Here is a 22614-nt window from a genome sequence, read left to right as displayed (position 1 = left end):
CAGAAAAGCCAAGAATCTGCTCTTATGATACATAACCTACTGATGAAAGTCTCTCAATTCCAGTTTCATTCAGAATCACATCTCAGAAAATTAAATGCAATACTGTGTGTCTACTGTGTACATATTCAAACAGTCTTCTTAGGAAGTTGAATTATTGCTTTTTCTTCAGTTACAAGCCTGACATGGACACTTTTAGCAGTGTGGGGCAGTTTGCTGGACATATTTGTTCTGGGTGAGGGGATTTGGCTGTCCTTTCTTTCACACGGGCCAACTTATCTCCAGAGCAGAGGCAGCAGCATGAAGCCTCAAGTACAACTTGCCAAATTTCCTCTACCAGTAGCTGCATTTCCCCCATGCAGTTTCTTCTCATTTCCTATACTGCCCTGCACCAGGAGCGTGCCAACTCATTGTTTGTCTGAGTCTGCTGGAGTTTTGGTTTTGATGTCGCAGGTCTTAGTTCTGCAAATGAGTTGGTGACAAAAATGAACAAATACAGCACTTTCTTATGATGAAAGTATTTTTGATTTAAGGAACAAGGAGACTCACTCTTGTTCTTCATTACTTGCAAACTAAGGCTTCATATTTTAGTTGTGATGAGAGACTACAGAGTCTTTTCATGGGACTTTTACTCATTTCACACACCCAAATGTCACATGAGCATTCCTTATAGTATCCACATTAAATAACTGTATGTAGAGATCCATAAATACAAGCTTAGAGGCTTTGCTTTCTTGTTGGCTTCAGTGAATGGTCAGCTCAAACAGAACGAAGGGAGTCCGTGTTTTCTCTCTCTCTCTCTCTCTCTCTCTCTTTCTCTCACACACACACACACACACACACACACACACCAGTGCAATTATGATCAAGGTCAAAACCTGAAATACCAGGCCTTGATTTTTTTGGGCTTTGCTAGTGCTGCACCTCTTCGCCTCCAGTGACAAACCTCACTGTAACAGCCCATCTACTATGAAAAGATATTATCAAAATCAAACCCTCAGAGCATGACTTGAAATGTTTCATTGTGGTGATTAAATTACTAAATCCAAAGTTGTTAAAATATTGAATTTTTTCTTCTGATCGATATTTAGCCAAAAGGCTCAGCCCTTTCAAATAGATATTTTTGAAAAGAGGCTTAACCATCTCCAATAGCGTGATTATTTATCTATCGTCCAAATGAACTCTGAAAAGTTTTGCTGTTTACATTATTCAGAGTCCTTACAGCTACAGCTGAGCCATACGATTGATTTGCAGTATGTGACCGCATCCTGTGACAACCACAAACAACCTGGAGCACAAGTGAGGAGGGTTAAAATAAAACATGACAATAATAAAATCCCCACCACCCCCAGGGGCTGTGGGGAATGTCAGTTTGATGATAGCATGAGTCTGTAGACTAATAATTAAAAACTCACCCTCAAATTCGATTTGTTATTCAATCTTAAAGCAACAAGCGCAATGTGAAGGGTTGAGTTCAGTTCAGAATCTGAGGCGTGCACGTTGAATTTGAGTACTGAAAACTGGATGTGATGTATTCGGTACACTTTGGTGCGCAGTGAGTGCAGATCCAGACCCCAAACTCAAAGTGACTCCAACCAAACCCAACATGCACGCCTCAAATTTTTGGGCAGAGAGAAAGAGAAACACACCTGTAAAAAAAAAAAAAAGAGACAACAACTGGGAGTAAGTTCAACAACACACGAGAGCAGAACTTTCACCATGAAAGAGGGTTCAGAAAACGCCCAAACTGAAATAAACCAGAAGTGAAGACAATATATGACCTTCATCTACACTTAATGAGTTGAAAGCAACATTGATTTTTGTGCGCAATTTTTCCCCCCACTGGCTTCTCAAAAGATTCCTCTACAAGATCACTGCTGTACTCTTCGCCAAAACAGCCTTCCATGACTGCTTGTCATTCAACTTTAACTGTCTTCTAAACTAAAATTATGTTGGATTCTGAGGTGCCCTTGATAACAGCGTTGAGAATTGTCTCTGTTTGGATTGTGTTGCTGCACATCTGACTGAGCGTGGGACAACATGTCACCTCCACATCCTCGAATCGCTCTGACAGGCAATGGCTAATGATCTAGATGGACACAGAGTCCCGCTACACGAGAGTCCAGCGGGTGTGTGTGCACATGTGAGAAGTGTTTCTGTGTCCATGATGCATTCCTGTTTGCTTGCAGGTTCCACTTCCACACCTGTGTGTTCTCAAGTTGTTGTCCATGTGCACGTGATGGTGTGTTTCATTGCCAATAGCGAGCTGGGACCTTTTCTTCGACACTCAGAGGCTCCCATTGGATCTGGGCCTGCGGTCCTCCCTGCTAGCCAGGTATTTAGGACAGGACATGGTGACCAGTAGAACTCTCTGCTGGGTCCACTGACAGAACAAGGACAAATGAAATTATATACTTGGATGCCTCACTGAGGGGTTTTTTTCACTGTGGTTTGGTGATCTAAAGACCTGAAGTTGGATTTTGACCCATTTAAGGGACAAATTTAATGTCACCTTATGGCACAACTGGTCATCGTGGACACTCTGATGTCTTTTTCCGTCCCATCAGTATGATGATGAGGTGTTGGGCAGTCATGAATAATTTATCTTTGACAGGGGGAAACTACAACAACTATTTGTAGTTGCAAACCCACATTTGCAAAGTGTTTAGTGAACTTGACCTCAAATAAACAAAGAAGTGAAGACAGAAGTGGAGTGACTTTGCTGTGGAGTTGTGATCTTGACAGGACATGAATTAATTATTCATTGAGCTCATTAACGGTAGAGCGATTTGTGTTTGACGTCTAAGAAAATAACATGTTTTCTTCCACTCAGCTGTCGCATTACTTTATTGAATCAGGATCTAAATACTCTGCTATTACTGCAATCTGTATCATATTTTATATACTTATTTCCTTTGAGGGTTCTTCTGATCTGAAATAAAGTGGAATAGATTTACTGTTGCAGTAGCTGCTGTTTTTCTGTGCTCGTGATGCTGGTGCAGATCATAGCTACATTTAAAACTCAGCGGTAATCTACAATCCTAATTGGCTGTTTTGTTTGTTGTGTTGTCTTTGTACCTGTAAAACCTGACCCATACTTACCTCAACAGATGGTAGGTTCCAGTTGAGTTGAGGCTAAAAAGAGTGAACGTGCAGGTGCTGGTCTTTGCTGGGAAGGTGGCTGCTGCCTGACAGACCTTTAACTTGTTGATTTAACGCCAGCTTTAAGGTTGAATTCAGATCAAATCAGGTGCGGCAATAAAGATGCAGGCTCTTATTGGTTTGAATTGGGATAGTTCATGTTAGCTGCAGGGGTTTGGGCCACTGAACCAGAGACAACTGTCAAAGAAACACAACCTAATGTGAACGACTATCGTAAAAGCTGGTGATGAGACTGGAAGGTGCCAACAGGAAGAGGTACTTTATGGTGTTTATTATGATTTACCAGGCAGCATGTAGCATTCTGGCATCTCTCCTGCAACACAGAGAAAAGGACCAATGGCCTCCATCACCTGACAAGCTGCAGAAGCTTGATAGCAATCCCTGTCCTTGAGTTTGTGTTGAGTGTGTCGCACAAACAGGCTGTACGATGCAACAGCCACAGCAACGCAGCCCCTGACATGGTCTCAAACTGAACTGCCTTTCAGTTTACTTTTGAGGAAGGTGGACCAAAACGCAGAGGAGGAGGTGGGAGATTTGGAATTAAAGAACTTCAATAATCAAAATAAACAGAAATGACCCTCAGACCTTAAAAGACACTAGGAGAACACAAACATGCAGGTGAGGACTGTGGGAGGACAACCGCAAGCTAAAATATAAACTCAGTCCATGACGCAAGAAGACACAGGTGGAAGGAAACGCGGGGTGCAAGGAACAGGCCTGTGACTGACGAAGATTGATGAACAGACGAGACACAGGTGAACCACTTAAAAAAGGTGGGAAAGATAGCAAGTAGAAAGCACACAAAGACACAAGAGGGGAGTTATAGCCGAGAAAAACAGGAAATGGCTGATTAAAACACAAACTGGGAACAAAAAAACCCACAAAGACACAGAAGCTCAAGAAGAAAACTAGAGTCCATGAAGACAGCAAACGAGAAGCCCGTGACTAAACTCAACACGATCCTGATGGGACTGAGACATGATTTATTTTTACAAGTTATTTTATTGCTTAACAACACCTTTTATTTCTGCTAAAGTCAAACCTCTTCTCCTTATTATGCACAGTACAATGCAGAAGTGTAGGCTAGGACCTTGGATGTGTTCTTGCTGGGTACAAAAGCCAATAGTGGGTTGTTAACGGTGGATAACTATGAAGGTTGGTAGAGTTACTCTACAACAATTTTCCGAGCACTAGCAGACTTGCATTAACTTAGTGTCACGTTCCGTAACATCACTCCACTATATGATGACAAAAATGTTCCTGCTACCAGAACCGACTTTCCTTTTGCATATATAAAGCTTTACAGTGCACCTGGGAAGGCAATAAATATCCACTTCAGTAAATCACACATAAACCAATTAAACTGTGTGACAGAGAAAACACTCTTCATCGTCCTCAGCTCATGTGGGTCGTCTCCTCAGGCCCCCCTCCTGGCTGAGAAATGTGATTTTGGAGGCATTATCTCAGTGTTTTGTCACTGATTCCCATGATTGATCCCAGCCCCCGCTGGGCAGCAGGCTCTTCCTCTTGATTTAAAACCAATTATGTGATGATGATCTTGCGCAGGAGGCTGTGAGCATGTTGTTTGGTTGGGAGAGAGGAAAGAACGGGATAAATCACCAAACGGTGTCAGAGAGGGAAAGAACATACTTCCTCCGTCTCTCTCGATCTCAAACCTGTTCATTTCTCTCCTCCTCTCATTTCTGATTCAGAACACCATTTTTCTGGATTCCTCACTAATTTGGTCACACATTTGTCAGGATCAATGTTGTGTTTTTGTTTACCATCTGTAATTTAAAAGCCACTTAATCTGTATGAGCAGCAAGTGCAACACTGATCAAAGCATCCTGAGTTTCCATGCAAAACCCACAAAGTAACCAGGCTTCACACATCCAGCCCTCACTGTCCGGTTTCATTTATGAATCTCACACCAGAATAAAATCCCCCTCCTTGATCTAATATTACAGTTAATCCTGGATTAGCGCACAGCCAGTTTATTGCTTTACTGCCTTTCTGAATGCCTAATAAGTAATTGCACATAACCAATGCACGATTCACACAACAGTCTCAAACCAGCAGACCGTTGCTGATAAGACAAGCTCAAAGACATGAGGGGACTGCGGCTGTAACCTTAGTGCTATTTTTTAATCATCATTCACAAATACTCCTGTGTGCTTCTGAGCATTTTAAGCACAATAAGTGTACATTATTCCTGCAAAATTGTGGGACTAATGCCACACCCTCTGAAAGGATTTTAAAAAAATACTGTTTGTGTTGCTGTTTGAGTTGATACTCATCCTGACAGTCGATCCTGATGGGAGAGCAAATGCATTTGATTAAAGCAATTCTTCTCCCAAAAACTGTATTTTTCTGACATAAAGTACTCACAAATAAGATCCTTTACCTCACAAAGAAGTTTGATCACTGCTGCATCACTTCTTATAAACTCCAGAACGCAGAGAACAGCAGGCACTTATATTTGACTTGAGATTAATTGCGCCTCATGGCCACCGACGACAAGAACTGTCCAAAAACGTCCACTTAGGATGTGGATCATAATGGACAATAAACTTGAGTTTCTCTTCATCCAGCTGGATGCTCAAAAATCCACAAACAACTCTTACTTTCATTGATTTGTTGCGTTAACCTTGATTTGAACAAAAGATTGATTTTCTTTCAGTCTCGCAGTGAATTCCAACACAACCCGACATACTAAGGCGTATCAGCAATTTCTCCGAGCCTGTTAGCATGGGAGCCCGCTGAAACCAATCACTGTCGACCATTTTGGGTTTTCACAAGTTCCTGCCATTGTTTGAGGAGAACGTGACCGCAGAAACATGAATTACATTACGAATGAGACGTGTCCAACATTTGGATATCATATGTTGACATCAATGAAAAAAAAGCTAGCAAAAGCAAAATGTTCGGTTCAGAAACAATGAAAATATCATTTGCAAAGCCTTCTGGGGTGAGTAGTTCTTTAACTCCCAAGAATTATGGACTCAGTCTTGTACCTTTGCCTTTTCCTTTCACCTTTTTGTCCAGATTCAAATATTTTATGGTCATCTATTCCCTGCACATCCTGGTTCCTACAGCACAAGTCTCTATATGAGCAATTTGCTGAAAAATCAATGGAGGAATTGAATGGGAAATTCACCTCTAGACCTGCTCACTGTTGGGCTCTATATTTATACACTAGTTCCTGACTTCATAACAGCCAAAGCATGCCATCCCGCCACTGATCAAAACTAATTCCCGTTACCCCGATGTTGACTGTGATTTCTCTGCGGAGTCCAATTGTCTCCTGTCTGCACGACTTCCACTTCTATCATCTTCTCACCAATTTTCACTCCCCACATCTTGTCTCCTCCCTCTCGTCCCACTTCCTCTCCTGCTCCACGGGTTTTCTCTTGTCCATTCCTCTTCCTCATTGTCCCACTCTGCACCTGAGAACAGAGTTGCTGGCTCACCGGCCCGCTCGCTCTGATGTGATTGCTTGTTTTACTCTCAGGCCTGCTGAGCCTGCGCTTTCCGAGGGTTTTCAGACAATTTGCACTGCGCTCACTGCTGGGTTCAGCGCACTGTTGGGAGGAGAAATAATGGGTTTCAGAGCGCACTGGTGCCATTGTCACATTGTCTGAAAGCCCCACATTATATTATGTATCAGCACTATGGTAACTTTTGCTTCATCGACTTGCCAAACTAGTCAGTAAGACTGAAAGGAAATGACTCTTTTCTGGATTTGTCCCCAGAAACCAGTCGACCCATTCCCGTTAACTCTGTGTTTCGGTAACGCCTCAAAGGAATTCCTTCAAATTTGGTAGTATTCACTTAGACTTACAGATGAAAAAATTAGATATGGTCCAAGGTCAAGATCGCTGGGATTCCACAAAACATTTTGGCCAATTCATCTTTTTCTATATGCAGTTTTTTGAAATCCACCTAAATGTCAGACAATCAAGTATCTGATGGTCGTCACTCACAGTGTGAAGTACGCGTAGCAGGGTCCAGTTTAGCCCTGCAGGCAGCAGGAGGAGGGAGATGCATCACTGCCACTCAGTTAAAGGAGTTGTTGTTTTTTTTAACTCACTGGAACTGCATTGAAACTGAGTCCATGATTTATTAGCACCTTGTAGTTCGCATCATATTTTTTAAACAGTCCTCTTAGATTGTCTCATTAGATGAGGAACTACATTAAGTAGTGATGATCCCTGTATTAAAGGCTACGGATTCTCCTCTCACTGGTGTCGTTTAGACTGTTCTCACCTCTTGGGTTACAAAAAAAACAAGGTCATGAATTAACTTTTTGTTAAGTAAACGGGGGGGGGGGTTTACTGAAATATACTGACGTTTCTGCTTTGCCTCGTCTGCGTATGCTCTTAAGGGCTTTGACGCTGATTAAATACCGAAGGAGTTGGCAAACACTGTCTTTGAAGACTCAAACTGTTAACAGATACAACTGAGTATGGCTCAGATACATCTCTAAACCTGGACCTGGGTCATTGTGTATTGTTAAGGAGGTCATATTGTTGGTGGCGTCTGTCAGGAGAGCTACAGAGGAACTTTTGGTCATGGATCACTGTGAATCCTGGGAGCTTTGGTTAAATAATTTTAATGTTGCAAAGCAACCAATTTTAACATAGACCACAAAAAACCTGTTGTTCCTGGACACCACATGAGTGAGGTATCGAGGGCCCTGCTTGCAGTTTTCATGAGGCCCGAGCAATAAAGTTCACCCTGGTGGTGGTACGGACTGCTGAGTGCATTCTTCAGTTGTCCAGCTCATGCACAACAGTAATTTTAATTTTGACTTGTCGGAACGCGTTTTATTTGTCGCCTGTATTTCAAACTGCCTGAACACCCTGAGAACTGTGTAAGTCCACACATCAGAAACCAGAGGCAAAGACGCGTAAACATGCCAAGCTGATTTTTCTGATACTGATGACTGCGTATCATTTTGTTGAAACGAGCCTTCACAGATATCAATAAACCTCTTCCAGGAGCAGCAATCATTGTTTGTAGAATTGTTATCAAAATTCGATTGTATAATCATGGGGCAAAATTATACATGTAAAACTTCACATGCTAGCCATAGAAACTACACAAACACTCAAACTTTCTCCCGGGACAACTGTCCTGCACACACACATATGAGCATACCTTCAGCAGCTCTACCAGGCGGCTTTGAGTCGCTCCATCCTCCTGTACAGCTTTATTTGTTTTGACATGAAAGCAAATTTTTGAAAATTGACACTTGCCGTAACGAGCATCTGTTTTTGCCATCTGTCAGCTATGCAAATGCAACCAATGAATATTCAGATAGGACTTAGTTTAGAGGCGCAAATCCTCGGGCTCGCTTACAGTTGGTGGAGAGAGTCGTGTGGACCAGGGGGACGGGGCAACAACAACGGAGAAAAAAAAGTAAGTCTTTGCACCCACTGTTCTCCTCCTCCCCATCCTTTCATTTTCACTTTAAGTGGCATATGCTAAATGAAAGCTCTACTAATTTGGAACAATTTATGAGCTGACAGACGCGTCTGCTTTATTTATCCCCTCCCAACTGATCGACCTGTGCCATGCATAGTTTTCCTGTTTCCTCCCACAGCTTCTCTTCTTCTCCCCACCATCACTCATTTATCCCTTTACCCTCCAACTGTTTTCTTCCCTGACTTCCCTCTTTTCTCTCAGTTGCCTCCTCTGTGCTCTGATGTATCACTTGTTTTTATCCATTATCTTTTTCCCACCACTCATTCCCTCTCTGCATCACTTTTACCCTCCCATTTCATTTTAATTTCTCCACCTCTTCTCTTTTCTCCCTCTTTCTCCCTCCAGCGAGGGCATTGTATGAATAATTCAAAAGCGTTGCAGGAAGATAATGTGAAATTAGAGGTGAGACTGTGCGTGGCGTGTACGTGTTGGATTATTTGATTCATTCCAGCCAGGAGGCAACTGTAAGGAGCCTCTTTATCCATATAAATTATGTCCATAAAGTGACACTCCTGTTTAAAGTTGTGACGTGAAGACGAGTGACAGCCGATTTAGTCGTCTCAGGATGATGGAGGAATGATTAACCTTCAGTTGTTATATCAACATTTTCACTGCCTGCTATTGCAGCCATCAGTCAAAGCTGGTTTCACTGTCTTCTGATGACAGCTTCCATGCTCCATTTCACTTCATAGTATTATGAATAGTTAGGAACAAATGTTGTCAAATATTGAGGTTCTGTTCTGTGTCGTTATGGTGCCATATTTCTCAAAATAGGCTGAGCTGATTGCTAATGATGTTAGCATACGTGTGCCTTTCATTTGCATTTCTATCATTGCTAAAATGTGGGTCAATTCACTTGCCACTCATGCATATTTTGGGATTTTATAATGTGAGGAACCAGGAACTAAACTTGAAAAAAACCAAACCAAACTGAGGACACTTCAGTTTGAAACTCACTTGAATATCTCCCCCAAACTCACAAATTTAACTCCGAATGCATCAGTTGTGCAAATAAAACTTTTCCACTTTTATAGATAAGAATTTTTTTTTATTGTTTACTCCAAAGTTGACTTACATCCAATTCAAAAGTGTCTTCCATTGTTTATTCTCTAAAAGATGAAATGTTGTAGTGCAAACAGTGTTGGAACCTCAGAACAAAACTCTGCAACTTCTAAGGCTCCACTGCTTTCTGAGCTGGAGTTCAGCGTCAGCAGGTAACCCCACCCCTTCACAACTGCCAGGACAATTCATTTGACCTTGTTTTCTGCTGTGAGAAGACACAGTTTATAATAAATGTGGGTTTAATATTGCAGAACAAAAGATACATCATGTCGTTTTTAAAGAAAGATGCTCTTCACAAAAAAGCAGTTATTAATGTGGAAGATTTCCTAAAAGCCTGAAACACACGGGGTCTGTCCACGACGGGTGACGTGAGCGTACAGTCGCTGCTGGCAGTAATCAGTTGAGCAGATACACTGACCACATCTGTCACGCCAGAAATTAAAGTCACTACATGACATATCTGTGTTTTTTCACAGCAGGTCTATTTTTTCTTTACTTGTCGTGTAGTAATGCAGTGCTCTGGGTATTTACAATGACAGAATCACCATAGAAACAGTTCAGTTTGTGCTGGCAGAGCTGTAGGAATACATACAGCCAGGGTAACTGGTTAAAAACCCTGCTCAGTGCCACTGATGGCATTACACACATCTCTAGTTCAACCGTGAAGCCAATTCAGATATGTTTCATGTTTTTCTATATAATTCTATGAAACTCAGAACACTGACTTCTATAAATAGCAATCACATTCAGTTTCTGACTGGATTTTACTCACCATGCCTGTGTCGAACAATTCCGCTCACACCCTCACTGACGTGTCCAGAGGCTTTGCAATGCTTTGCTGCTTTTTATTTTGTTGTTTATGAGAGAACATGCAGTTAATTGGAGCAGTTAGAGTGAAACATTTTGTTCAATTGTGCATGCAAGTCCCATCGCCCTGGAACCCCGAAACTGACAAGGCTAATCTATTTCTGTTACATTTCCAATCGAAGATAAGTCTCTTTTAATGGCCGTTTAAATGCTGCTGTTGAAATGTTTTGTTTAATTGTGCATACAGGTCCCTGTGTCTCTGTGCTGTCCTTCCCCTGCATTATGCCTGTCCCCAGATGTGACAGGAGAGAGTATCTCTATCTCATTTGACTCTGAATGGAAGGTTCCCTTCATTGGATGCTTTTGAGTGCCGCCGCTGCAGGCGAGCTCATTCCCGCTCCTTCAGGGATTCATTTAACTAACTTACAGCTTAAGCTGTGTAAATCCATCCAGCTGGAGGTGAACGGCAGCGCTAGCAGCTGTCGGTTACAGACAGACATCCGTCCTGCTCAGTCCTTAGGTGCCTACTGACCGGGGACCATCGGGACTCTGAAAGTATCCTCTCTCTTTGTGGGGCTCCATGCAGTCAGCAAAAGCCTCTACTGATAAATCAGTAAACCACCAGATGCTGGTGAACTCTGTTGTGTTAGAGAAACGATATCAAACTTACAGTAGTTACAGTGAGGAAGTTCACATTTCCTTATGTTTTACAACAAGCAGGGACACCTCTACTTTTTGGTGATATGCTCCCCGACTTTGGTGTCGAGGGTGAAATAACACATGTCCAGATAAATTCCACCGTTTTGAAAACTGTAACTGCACATAATGTCAGGAAATGTTGTATTCACTGTCCACGTGCTTCATGAAACACAAACGCTCTAGGATCATGACTTACATGACAACCAAACAGAATACTAATCTCTAAACCTGTGGCGTCCTTGGTCTTGGCCCTCTGCTACACACGCCAGCTCTTAGCAGTCGTATAACAGACAAGCATTAAGGCTAAGAGCTGCCGACACCATCTCAGAGGATGCAGACAACTGTAACCTGACAGTGTTCTCAGCCAAGACATCTGAGTTTTAAGAGCATTAATTAATATTCATTGTAAAGAAGAGGCTGCGCAGGAAGAAACCAGTCTATTTATGTTCCAGCCCTCACCTGTGGTGGCAAGCTTTGGCTAGTTAATGAAAGAATGAGATCTTAGATATAGGGTGATGAAATTGATTTCCTCCTGCCTGTAGGGATAAGGTGAGGAACTCATTCATCCACAGCGAACCCAGACAAGAACCACTGCTCCATCATGTCCCGAGGAGTCCTCTGAGACGATGGGGGCATCTGATTGCATCCCACTTTAGGTTCTCAGGACACAGAACAGAACATTAGGAATATTTCTTCTGGTGTGAATGCCCTGGGATCCCCTTGGAGAGGGAGTTGCTGGGGAGATGGACATTGTGGTACCTTGCTCTGTCTTGAATGAGCTCTAAAGATGGATGGTTGAGTTGTGTACTACCACTACATTTTTAACAAACATGCAAATCTAATTTCTTGAGCCTCAAAGCAAATAAAGCCTCCTGCACCCCTTTGGACTCCCCCCACCCCCACCCCACCATGACAGCTCAACGTTTCGCACGGTACGATAAATCAGCTCTCCCAAGACACTCTCTGTCTTCTCATATCTTTGTTTTACAACTCTTATTACACTCAACAGACACTGATACTTTTGATCATGATTTGATTCACATCATAATTTCATACCCATAGGTAGGTGTTCTTCTCAGCATAAACACTAAAGTGATACTTTCTTAGAAATGGGTCACAAATACCGTTGCATATTCAACATTGTAGCAGCAAATCAGCGCCTGCAGCTGCACATGAAAGATGTACACACTCCGTCAGCATGAGACAACGATTTTGACAAGCTGCTCGCATCTATCACATTTCCTTCCCGCTCCACATATCTGCCACCTTAACCGACTTTCAGCTTTCTTCCATTCTGATGCCTTTTCTAACCTCAGAGAGGTCAGACAAAGACTCATCAGCAGTATCAGGAGAATGACATCACACACAAGCGGGCGAGACAGAGACATCTGTCAGGATACAAGACTTTGAGGAAGGAACACACACACACGCGCGCACGCAGACACACACACACACACACACACACACACACTTGTCCTCAGAGGTTGAGCCCACAGGTGATGGAAAGAGCATTACTTTCTACTGTTCTGTCTCCCAGCCAGGGGCTCATCCATTGTGGCACTCAGACACACACACATACATTTTCTCTCTGTTTTTCTCTTCCCTCTCACATTCTCACATTCACTTTACGTCCTCGGGGAGGAAGGAGCTCCTATACAACGCTCATAACCACCTCTGGATGAGCCTCTCAGGCTTCCATATCTAACACCTCCCCATAAAGCTGTGGACAGCCCTGACAGAGAGCCTGGAGTCCCCTCAGGCCTGCTGGCTGCACTCATAAAGACGCCTGGCCTCATCAAAGCCGCAGTCACAAGGATGCACATTTAAAGTTACAACTGCTAGAACTGCAGCATTGCGCGGTTTCCCGTGCTGGTATAAACACAGGATAGTTGAATATCACAGGAGACTCGAGATGAACATCAGAAACTGATAATTCACTTTTTGGATTTGATTATCTCTACTTGACATGGAGGCTTGGAGGAGACATGGAGAAATCAGTGGTTGGAAAACTTTTGCAATGGCCTGTAAAGGTTTTCATTTTGAAATCAAAGCCATGGAGCAAATATAACACAGGTAAAAATGCACTTGAGTTTTTAACCCTGTTACACTAACACACCAGGTGTCAAATCTTTTTATGCCAGCAGACGAGGTTTTCAGATATTCAGACAGTACTCTGCACTAGCTGAGGGCACACGTTGTACTGCAAGGACCACACCAACTCTCAGCCTTGGTTGAGGTTACGAGCATCAACTTCAAATACACTCGAAATACCTTATTGTCCCCCTGCAGGCCGTGTCGCTAATAAAGAAAACAGGCTAAAGCCTCCTCCGTGACTCCTAGCTGTTTCATGCAGTCCAGAAGGAAGAGGTTTTTTTTTTTCCAACCAGGTAATGAAGTATTTGATAATGAGTTTATTGAAGTATCACAGGTAAAAGTAAACATTCTACGGGATGTTTGTGTATTCTGCCTCAGAATGCTTATTTGGGAACCATTGTGTCTCTGAAAGGTCGTGTGTGTGTGTGTGTGTGTGTGTGTGTGTGTGTGTGTGTGTGTGATAGTCTGTCTGCTCTGATCGGGTTTATCTTGATGTTGACTGGCTTCAAATCTGAAAACGTAGCGTTTTCTATGCAAAATCTTTCCACTCAAAGTAACTAGGAACTGATAAATGTAGATTAATATTTTCTTTGAAATGTTGTAGAGAAGAAATACAAAGTCCCCCCCAATTTTTTTAAAAAAAATCAATGAAAGTATTGATAGATATTGAGTAGTTTTCCCTCTCCATCAGCCCTTCAGAGCTTCATAGTTTGATGGCAAGATCAGGGGGAAATCAGGTAGAAAATGCAGGAGATAATGTGATAATGATGTAATTAAACATACAATTAATCTCTGCACTTTATATTTATGGAGATAATCCTACAGTTTTTTTTTCTATCATCCCTTGTAGCTGAAGTGACCCATTTTATCCACTCGAATTTGAAAAACTTTGATGTGATTTGATCAATAATCAATGAAAATGAGGAGAGAAAACTCTCCCAAGACGTGTTTGGCTGTTTCTCAAGCAAGGGCACTGATTTTTTTTCTTCTTCTCCCTTCTTCCCTGTGCGTCAGTAGGGAGAGAGGTTTCGCTGCACGAGTCCCATTCCTTATTAAATAGCCCATCTCAGTGAAGGAAGACAAACCATATAAAATGATGAGCTCACATCTTGTCATTCAGCCCGGCTGCATACATTAAACGCTGTGAGAGGAGAGAAGAGGGGATATCACTCATTCCTGCCACTACTATCATGGCCATTCAAATTTACAGCGATCCTCATCTGTGTCAGTCACCCTTCAGCTTCATGTCCCAGTGATTTTGCAGTGCGTGGAGCTCACCGTGGCGGAAACGCAGAGGCCCCTCCTTTTCTTTTAATTTAAACATAAAACCTCCACATGAGGATATTTAATGGTGAAACTGATGAATATTCCTGTTGGAGCGTGTGAAAATGTCACGAACACATGGTTTTGCTGAGAACATTACATTACACATTATTCATTTCATTTTTACATCTTTAAATCGAGATGACTGTAGTTTCAGTTCGTCTCCGTCTACATGTATATTCAAGCGCTGCCAGCCTTGACATGGATGCAAAACACTCCCCGTCTTGATGTCTAATTTACTGGCTCTTACTGTACTTTGAAGGAAATTACAACCTCTTCAAAGACCGCCAAGCTCCGCTTCCAAAGAGCCGTGTTGTGCTCTCTAGAAGGTAGACAAATATGGAAGGGAAAAAAAAGTTTAGATTGGAATGATCACATTCCCTCATTGCTCGAAGGGGACAACTGCATGTGTCGTAAGTCCCGCTTCATATTTTTAATGATGCAAATATCATGAGCGCTTAGAGGTGTTTAAATAAAACACTTCACCCCGAGGGTGCGATGAAATTAGACAAATATCCACAGTCAGGGCCTGAGGCTTCTTCAAAAATTCCCTTTTATTCCCCCTTCTTTTTTTTTTTTGTCTCCCACTGTTTATTGCAAAGGATCACAATGGAAAGTATTGATATCAAATAATCTTTCATCAATACGTTTTGTGTAAGAAGTGACAAGTGTGGTCAACTTGAGACTTTCTACCCCACATTTGTCACATGTCTAATCAACCTTTAGATGCTGTTTACTCCGGTTTAGGTAACAAATGTTTGAGGACATTTCTAAGCCTCTATAAAAAGAAGTAAAAGAAGTCATTTTAGAAAGGTGTACATATTCTTTCAAGTGAGCCTGCATGAGCGACACAGAGGAAAGAGTGAGGTATTCACTGCTTGCTCCAAAGGCAGAAAACCTGCACCAACTCAGTTCTTGGAAGGCCTCACCCAGGCTGCTGTAGCATGCAGTGTTGGGGTTGCAACACTGTCACGACTGGACTTACTCAACGTCATAGCTCATAGTCTAGTGCAGGTTTGTTTGGTCGTCGAGCTCAGCTCAAAACCCTCCTCCACCCTCACTCCTCCTTTGCATGTTGTATCAAACTTAAGCCGTGTTGTCGTAAGCTGCCGATGCCGTATCTCTGCTGCTGCTCTCTCTGTCTTTGGCTCTCCATTTTGTATTTGAGGAAAGTAATCCCAACTGAAATGCAATAACACATAATGATTTGAACAACAGCCCCAGAGTCCAGCTGATGATGCATTTTGGATGGAAGTTAGATTGTTCTTTTCATGCTGTACCCACATGGTTTGGAGTCAATGAGAAGAAGGATAACACAGTTTTACAGTCTCAAATTACCAAGGCGAAGTACTCCTTTTCCTGATTCCTTTTTGTGCAGTCTTTACATTCAAGTTGAGCTGAGTCATTGTTATATTTTGCCACTAATAAAAAAAATCGATCAGAATTTCTGATGGTTAATATTCATTTCATTTACTACACAAGCAAATGGAATAGAACCGGGAGCAGCCTCAGGTGTACTGGCTTGTGCGTACTTGCCTACCTTCACAAAAAGACCATGAAGTAAACAAAGAACCCCCCCCCCCCCCCCAAACTTATTTCCCTCGAATGAAACTTAATATCAAGCTTGCAGGATCAGTAAAACTATCATCCATCTACATCGTTACAGCTAATATACCGACTTGGAACAAACTAATCAGCAGCGTATCCACTTATTAACAATAAAAGATGAAAAAGCTTTCTGCGTCTTCCGCCCTTCCTCTTACCTTTCTCGCTCTTCCTTCCATCTCTCGCTGTTTTTATTTACCGTGGGACTCCAGCAGGTCCATTACTACAGGTCAAGACACTGTGCAGGAAAGAGAGATTAACTCTGGGCAATTAGAGAAGTGAAATTCCCCGGCAATGTTTATTATCTTGACCCTCTGTCTTGTTCTGGGAGCCCGAGCAAGTGAAATATGGACGTACATTCAATATTTAACATATGAAGATCAAAGTGGACTTTAGCCTCAGCAAAGGGAAAAGAGGAGAAATATGAGGCAACTATCTGGTAGCTGCGTGCAGACGTTGCTCACTGGGTTGCCAGAATAGCTGCGATTTCCTCGACTTACGTCGTCAGTAAAGTCATTTATAAATCAGAATTGGATAATCGCACATCAGCCGTGAAAATCACAGATGCACAACGGTGTTTTATTGATAAGATCATCGGTGCTAATGAGACAATGCAAACACGGGCTATGGTCACTTTGTTCAAATTAACACCAGCGGCACCAGTATTCCTAGATGACTAGTTTGCATGCTGAAATGGAATAACAGCTGCTTTATTTACTGCTTGTGACCTGCACTCTTAAATAGCAGCTAAAGATGTTTTCATTCAGACAGCTTTGCAGTTTTACATTTGTATTGTTTATTGTGTTTTGATATTGTTTTATTAGGTTTTACCTTAAGGCACTTTGTGTTGTTTTTTTTTTTTTAAGAAAGCTGATTGCGCCACAGCTATCAGCACCTGAGGTAAGCGTGAGGAGCAGAGCTAATGCTAACTGACCCAGCCGTTGCTATATTTTGCAGTTACATAAACACTGCAGTTGTGCAATAGACCGCTAACTTTTTGGGAGTACTTGCATTAGGAAGTAAACTGTTTAAATTTAGCAAAACACAAAAGCAAAGCTTCAATAATGTCGGGTATAGTCACTGCAATAGCGGCGTGGTGCTGGTCACGCCGTGTTTCCAGTTGTTGACTCCAGTGAGGAATAACGACGGTTGTTGTATTTAACAAAGGACTGAATGAGTGAAGACTCACTAACCTGCATGCAGCACAGCTGGGAAGCAGAACAGAAAAAGAGTTGAGCTAAAATAATAGTCGCTCATCCATGTAAAAATAATACGAATAAAAAAAAAACCCACTTCACACAGGATTGGGGACTAATCTCCTTCCCCAGCAATCAATACATGCACCCAGTGTGGAATAGATAGGATGACCAGTTGGCAAACACACGCACACACACACACACACACACACACACACGCACTTATCCTTATGTGGACATTCCACTGACTGCATTCATATGACAGTTGAACCCAAACACCGACCCCAACCCCTAACCTTCCTTCTCTAGCCACACCACACAAAGGGGGAGAGTATATTAAAATTTCTATTCCTCTAAATCTCTCGACTGTCTTCCAGAGAAAATAATCAACGGCGAGTCTGAAATGAATACTAATTTATGATCCTGTTCTTTAGAGCAGACAGCACAAGTGGAACTAATAACATTTATGATGATTCACTTCCATTTAAGTGTGTTACTAAGTGATGCCAGTGAACCTGGATGCCATTACTAACATTATTAGCGGCACCTGTGTTTGGGGAATCAAATGTTCTCTTGTGAGAGGAAAAAAAAAATCTAGAATGCAAATGAGGATTTGTTTTTCCTGTAAAAGCACTTTAACATATACTTGAACTTCATACAGCGCTCTTAACTCCCTCGCTAGTTTCTCAGTTGAATTTTTGAGCCTTAATTCAAGAAAAAGGTCTGAAGTGTCACTTTTGTCTTCTCCCTAATTTTATTAGGTGAATATTAAGATCTGAACAATTTCTCTCTCACCACATCTTTAGCAGAAATAACAAGCAAACGGATAAATCAATCAATAAAAGACCAAATATCCTGTCCGGTTTAAGAACAATGGCGGAAACGGATGAAAACCAGTTCTTTTCTTGTGCTCAGTCTCCTCGCGGACGGAACAAACAGACTCGATTCTGATCACTGAGACAAATTGCTGATGTTGTGTAGTCTTGTAAGCTCGTCAAGTTTTCCTTTTGGATCTTACCGTTATCTCATGTGCTGATTATCTCAGACAAATAAAGATCAGTGCAGCCAGAGGAAAAAAACATTTAAGATCTTAAATTAGGATCGGGCTGAGGAGAGAGAGAGAGGGAAGCGATTTCTCAGGAGCTTAATTAAGTGTAAGAAAATGGTCAAAATCTCATTGATGTTAAATTGAGCTCTGTTTGCAGAACCACGCAGGACAAATAAGATCTTTTTGTTCCACGTTTCTTTCCTCTTAAAACATCATCACCGCTCGCAAGGATATTCGTGTTGGCAAATGTGCTTAATTACCCATCCGGACATTACAAAGCAACATTATTATTCAGAAGTAGTGAATCCAAGTCTGCTATTCATTCTCCTGCACATCATCTGTTTATCTGGAAATAGCCAGCCCTGCAGCAGCTAAAGTGGCCCACTATGTTCACCAGATGCTTGCTGTTTGTTACCATGAGCATCCAGCACAGTGGCTTTTTAGTGTCGTTTCCGTTTAAAAAAACAAAAAAACAAAAGCCTTGACTGACTATGAGGCTCAATAAAGCCAAGGGAAGCTGTATGATCTGTTAGCAGGATATTCCCGACATAACACATGATCATTTTATACATGGCATTGCAACCATGAACAAATAGAAAGTAGCCAGTTTAAGGCTGCCGGATGACAAAATGATCAGAAAACTGCCTCCTTCAACACCGTAACGCTGTGGTTGTTCTGGTCGGTTTTGTTTGCTTCAGGTACGTCGCCCCCTAAAATGCCACATTGTGGTTTTAATCCCACCATGATGCGTGCCTGTCACAGCAATTTTGACCTTTGACCTGTAAATTTTTTTCACTTAACCCTTTAGTTCTATTTGGTGTTTGAACAAAATTTCCTGAAGGTGTTTCCGATATCTTGTGTTCGTGTGAGCTGACAGTGACCTTTGAGCACCAAAATCATTGTAGCTCGTCCTGAACTCCTGGTGAACATTCGTGGAAAATTTGGAGATATTCCCTCAAGGCCCTCCAGAGACACCGCATTCAGGTGAGGTCACATCGACCTTGCCTTTTTTCTTTTTTTTTTTACCTTTGACCACTAAAATCTTTTCAATTCATTCTGTGACCAAGGAGGGAATTTGAGCTGAAATTCCCTCAGAGTATTACAAAAGCAATAAAGTTACAAAATATTCAGTCTAGTTGGAAACGTCTGAGGGAGAGATTTAGAGATTCAGGGTGCAGAATTTCAAGATTCACTAGCATAAATATATTAATTTTGGCGATGAGCAGCTGAAACTACAAATCACTGTCTTTATATCGAGGGTGAAGCTCCCTGGGAAACTGTTCAGGATACAAAGATGGTCTTCCAATTTTGCGATTGCATTCTTTGACTGTCATTGGTACTCTCCCTGCATACCTGTGTGCAACATTTTCTAATCCTGTTAGTTCTGTGAACGTCTTACCCACTGAAACGGATCATTAGTTACCCCCAACATGCAGTCGCTATCTGCCCTCAGCCGAGAAAGCACGTACCGTCGTCCACGGCATGTACCCCACACTCCCAAAGATGGAATTACCCAGACAGCCATGGAGCCCCCAAATGGAAGACGAGGCGAGTCTTAATGCTGTTTACATCAGCACCATGCTGCTTCTGCCACACAAGATTAAATTAATCTCATGTCACAACTGCGGTGGAAACATTGCTTCCGGAAAGCTTATTCCAACAGAGGATTTTCTTTATAAAAAGACTGTGTCCAAGGATAATATGAATTTCCTCCCCCCACCCCCCAAAAAAAGCATGTCGATAGGGATGCTCCGAGGGGGGTGTGCAGTTTAAATCTCCATGGTGTGTCTTTGTGTGCACCTGTCTCTCTTTGCATTGCTTTTGTTCAACAAACACATTGCCTTGTGTTTCCTGAATTTGCATTTAAATTCCTACATCCCTGATGCTCAAATCGGAGTCCCTGGGTGCAGCATCCTTGAGGGCGCCACGCCTCTGGACAGAGAATAATCTAATCTTGGCTAGTTGATAATACAGTATTTGTTCACTGCTCTTCTTTGCCTCGCCTTCTTTCTTTTCTTCCCCTCGGGTAAAAAAAAAAAAATCTGTATTTCTCCCATTTTCAACTTAGTTTTGACCATTTTTTTTGCCTTTCACATCAATAAGGTTTGTATTCTATTTTTGTGTTCTTCCTCCTGCCCCCTTATTTTTTTTTAATCTCATCCAATTCCCCCTTCTACCATCGTATTTTTTCCTCATCTTCACTATCATGAAGGATTTCATCTGATTTAACAATTACTTGCCCTGTTTGCCCTCACCTTGCTACATGAAAAAAAAACTTTTCCCCATTTGTCCTCTCCCACTCATGATTTCTACTTGCCTTTTACCAAACTCCAGGACATTGAAAGGCTGCCATTCATCACAGTTGCAGAGCTGAACCACGTGGTACGTAAGTATTGAGGCGGTCATAAATCTAAAACCCATGCAGGTGGTGGGGGGGGGGGGGGGGGGGGGGCATGCTTCAGTCTGTGAAGGAAAGGGTCAGAAAACATTCAGTACCGTGTTCACGCGGCAGAACCGCAGATGGCACACGCCGTTTGGCTTCAATCCGGAGCTAATTAGTGGAACAGCAATCTGATCTTCATCAGTTGCTCAGCATTTTATTTCTATAAATTGAACATTTCCTTGGACATACTCTACTTTTTCCTATATAAAAAAACAAAAAAAACCTTATTTGACTTTTCCCCCATGGAAAATCATAACTTTTTTATTTATTCATTTTTTTATACATTCAGAACACGTGACAAACAAGTACATTACGCCTGGCAAAGTGACACCTTGTACGATGAAGGTATAAAGGAGTATTGTTTTCTGTAATGCTGCAGCTACCTTCATCACTCATGTTGCTGTCATCACTATCGCAGTGTTCGAATACAGCAGGATTTTCTCCTAAATTTCAAACGTCCTCAAATCATGTTCCATTTGTTCACTGTACACTGCAGATGAGTGGGGTTGGTTTTGTTTAGCTGCAGCCAGTCGACCCGCGCTGGGAAAAAAGCAGTAAACATCAACCCCAGAAGTCCTGTTTCTTTGACAAATACAACTAGATATTTAATAATTCTATCCACATCCATGTTGTTGTCACTGCCTTGTGCTCAGGCTGCAAACATTAGCTTCAATTGCCATACGGATTTGGCTTTTTATCAGCTGTGGTGTATTGGATTTTTGTATCACCGTGAGTTTTGTCTGTATCTTTTTCTTTTTTTTTTACTTTAACCAGCGTGAGATCGCCCTGACTGTTGGGCTTGAACACACCGCGGGTGACATCAAATTACTGTCTGACTGTCTGTCTTTATTTTCATCCCTCACACTGATGCACAGTGTCTGTACTGCTGATGTCACTCTATTTTGCGAACTTTCTACCGTTTCATATGTCTGGAGAAGGGTATTGGCGATGTAGAGAAATGGACCGGCTGCGAAAAAAACGTGTATTTCAGCTGAAAAAGAACATCGTTCAGTCCCCAACCCTGCCTGCCGACACACTCTGACAGATAATCACCCTTTAACCGTTGCATTTGCTCCAGATTTACAGCGTGACTACGGAATATCAGAATACTGTCAATGTTAACATCTGTCTGCGGCGTTTGTGTCAGACAGCTCACTTTCAGTTTCTTGCTCTTTTGCACGGAAAACAGCCGCTGCTGATCTCTGTGACAGTTCCTGCTCCTGAGCTGGAAAGCAAAGTCAGCATCTTCTGCAGAACAGAACCATCCCAACTTGGCTCATTGTCATGTAGGGTTTTTATAGTGGAACCGCTGAGACCCTTTCACTCACTTCACCACTTTGATCCAATCATGAGGATAATTTGAACCAGAATCTCAAAAAGTGTTCGTAGACATACTCTGAGGTCATTTGTGTGATATAAAGATGAAAAAGAGCTTGAATGCAGTTAAGAGCAATGATGATTCATTAGAGACCAAGTGTCCCATGATGAATGATACCCATTTTCCTGATTTTGACCTTGAGTGTACCTGTACATGAATCCCTGCAGTTGCTGCTCTTCAGCTGACTATAACCTTCAACCTCAGAAGAAATAAATCAGAGAGGGTTGAAGTTGTAAAGTGTCCCAGAGGAAGGACACAACTTCAAGGAAAAAATAAAAAGTTGAAGATGACTTGAAGGGTGCTTGTGTTGAAG

At 42.0% G+C, this 22614-nt stretch overlaps 1 long non-coding RNA gene across 1 annotated transcript; it reads right to left on the bottom strand.

The window, feature by feature from the left end:
• Nucleotides 1-15275: 15275 nt before the first annotated feature.
• On the bottom strand, nt 15276-17898 carry LOC147248447 (uncharacterized). The gene is made up of 3 exons (XR_015119516.1): nt 17430-17898; nt 16395-16474; nt 15276-15813 (listed from the first exon to the last, which is right to left on the bottom strand). It is a non-coding gene; the product is annotated as an uncharacterized LOC147248447 (long non-coding RNA).
• Between the last annotated feature and the right edge of the window lie 4716 nt (nt 17899-22614).

The sequence above is a fragment of the Aulostomus chinensis genome, chromosome 15 (genome assembly GCF_037954235.1).
Source record: "Aulostomus chinensis isolate RoL2024-O1b breed Wild chromosome 15, RoL_Achi_v1.0, whole genome shotgun sequence".
Classification (NCBI taxonomy): domain Eukaryota; kingdom Metazoa; phylum Chordata; class Actinopteri; order Syngnathiformes; family Aulostomidae; genus Aulostomus; species Aulostomus chinensis.
Note: the sequence above shows the minus strand (reverse complement) of the source record. Positions and strands in the feature narration are given on the sequence as shown.